Source organism: Palaemon carinicauda, chromosome 22, assembly GCF_036898095.1.
Source record: "Palaemon carinicauda isolate YSFRI2023 chromosome 22, ASM3689809v2, whole genome shotgun sequence".
Lineage (NCBI taxonomy): Eukaryota > Metazoa > Arthropoda > Malacostraca > Decapoda > Palaemonidae > Palaemon > Palaemon carinicauda.
The window spans coordinates 102,990,594-102,993,896 of NC_090746.1; positions in this window are offsets into that span (position 1 = coordinate 102,990,594).

Genomic DNA, 3,303 nt, shown 5'->3' on the forward strand with positions numbered 1-3,303 from the left:
GACCTGTTACTTAGTTTCTTTTGGGTATTACACCATTGTATATTTGTTGTGTAGTGAACGTCGGGTTGTGGTCGGCATTCGGTCACTAGGCAGTTCGGGTGCTACCTCTGGCCACAGTCCGCAAACCACTACAACGTTCACTATATTGTTTCTGAGCTCTCAAATCACTCTATAAAGATGATAAGCAAGCCAAGGATGCATATCTCTCACTTGTCCCAGACTCACTTTAACTACAAGCTAGTCTCTCTCCTATCTACTTACTCTGAACACATGTTTCACTTCTATCACATAAAATTTGATTGCATTCAACAGCATTTAATCCATACCCAACATTCTGAATACCATCTAAATTACCTCTCTATTCGATTTTGTCATAAGTTATTGTCAGGTCAATGTACACCTCATACAACATTTTTCTTTTACTTTCATGCTTCTCATACAGCTATATCAAAATAAAGAATTGATTCGAACATATTCCTCCTTGTCTAAGCGTACATTGTTCTTCACCAATAAGTTCTCTCTGACACCTGCCTTACTTTCACAATTAAAATCATGCCGTACAACTTTCCTGTGATACTAAGTAATATTATACCCCTATAATTCCTAGTCTCTGTTATCACCTTTAACGTTCTACAACAGATCAAGTATTCATTTCAAACTTCTTCTTTAAGGATCTTTAGCTCACCCAAACATAACTCGTAAATCCTGATCAGTCATACTATAATCACCGTACTGTAACATCTAACTTGTAATCCCATCAACTCTTGATGTATTTCCTTTCTTCATCCTCTAAATTACCTTTCGTAGATCTTCAACACTCCACCCCACAAGCTTTTTCAGCCTCACAATAAGTATTCCAATCTTGTATTATTTAGCTCAGGCTCTCTTCTGTCTTCCACATTCAAAAACCTTCAAAATATTCGTTCCTTCAACCTATTGCTGTATTCACATCTAGCAGCATCTTCTGATTATAAGATCCGTTTGTTTAGTAACATTTCATTCTACATTTTATTTTCCCTGAAGCGTCTTTTCACCTTCTTTCCTCTGCTTTGTAACATGTCATACTTTTCTTTCTCACTTTATTTTGGACTACCCTATCCAACCTCCAAATATCTCCAGTTTTCCTTCTAATCCTTTTACTTCTTCATCCCACCATTTACTATTTTTACTTCTTATTCTTACCTCAATTCTATGACAAAATGTGGATTGTGGCCTTTTTATTAATTTAAAAATTTGCCTTTCTTAATACTTCATACTTTTAAGTATAAACTATATACCTGTTATTATCAGAATCTTTAATGGTCAATTAATTTTTACTAGGAAATACTCTCTCGCCTTATGAAAATATTATAAATGGACTTAATGAAGTACAATTAGGAGAAGAACGTTGAAATTCTATTCTCGGTGAAGAAAACAATATAAAGATTGAACCAATTACAAAGTACATCGAGCGAGAGAGAGAGAGAGAGAGAGAGAGAGAGAGAGAGAGAGAGAGAGAGAGAGAGAGAGAGAGTGTCTTTACATTGCTTACCTAGGACGAGGTAAATATGGCAACACAAAATGAAATTCTCAGAATACACTTCGTACGTAATATGTGAATAGATGTTAATTCTACGAATATGTGACCACTGAATAAAGAAAACACAAATAACCTCCGTTAACACTTTTGACAAATTTCACGCACGGTGAATTCTTGCAGCCAGCTCGTATTCTATGATAAAGGAAGTTGTAGACTCGTAACTTTTCAAATATAACCGATTCCACCTCTCACTTCTGAATGAGAAGGATCTTACAAACTTTCCCTTATCTTATTTCCTCACTTAATTCAATAATTAAAGTTTGAGATCTCCAGGCGTCTTGGTTGTTTTCTTTGAGAGCCATCGTCAATATCTAATCTAAGAATTCGAAAATAACGTCGAAATGAATATTTTACCCTTTTCTCACTAAGAATACAGGGAGCTTTCGTCAGCTCTCAACCTCTTTTAAGAGACAAGATTGATTACACACACACATTATATATATATATATATATATATATATATATATATATATATATATATATATATATATATATAGATTGTAAACCTAGTATGAATGTGTGTTTTTATGTCTGGGACTTTATATCACTTTCCTTCGTTATGGTCAACGAAATTACACAATGAATATGATTATAATAATACAGAAATACCAAGTTCAATTTCGCAGTGTCCCTTATTTCATTTCCCTAGCTTATTCCTATAAAGAATTGCCAATATTAAGACTGAACTTTATTTGGAAGAATGATGTGATAAGTAAATAATTTTGTAATCGAAAAACTTAATATGGATAAATCTGCGAGATTTATTATGCATGATATGCAGACCAAATATATAGAACAAAATTTGTGGTTAAGGAAGTTTGCTTTTATCAGTTGGAAGATAAGGAGTAGGAGTGATGATGACACCAAGAAGAGAAAAAAGAATTACTTGAGTGGAGAGCTGTAAATAGTAAATTGTAGTATTATAGCTTGTTATGCACCAACAAATTATTCCCCTGAAGAAAGAAAAGATGAATACTATGAAGAACTGCAGTGTAATATATGAGATCCCAAAGAGAGATATGAAAATGGTGATTGGCGACTTCAGTGCTAAAGTTGGAAGGAGTAATCAAGGGATGAGAATGTGTAGGGTGTTCAGGGCCTTGTCGAAGTTGCAAATGAAAATGGAGCACAATTTATAGGTTCCTTCTCAGCAAACAATCTTGTGATTGAAGGTACTCTTTTCCAGCACAAGGAATTCCACAAATATACATGGACTTCACCATGTGGCAATTACAAAAATCAAATCGATCACCTTGCCATTATTAAATAGAGAAGGAGGAGTCTGAGAAGTGTAAGAAGCTATAGAGGTGCAGATATTAGTAGTTTTCACCAGCTCCTCATTGCCACGCTGAAATTAAAACTGAAAGCACTCAACAGAAGTAGATAGAATACTTAAGTATGATACTACTAAGCTTCTAGAAGATGAGCACAGAGAAACATTTACAATTGAATGTAGTAAATGATTTACAGTCTATTAGACTTTAAGAGACGAAGAGCAGACGATTAGTGATGAATGGTACGATATTAAGAACCTATATCAGTCAGTTGGTAGTTAAGTTTTGGGATACGGAGTTGCAAGGAGAAAGCTGTGGATATCAAATGATACGTGGGATACTATAAAAATGAGATAAAAACTGAAATTGTCTGTTGAAAGTTTTCGAGGTAGTAATGAAAATTACATGGTAGCGCATGCTACGTATTCCAGTATGGATAGTGATGTGAAA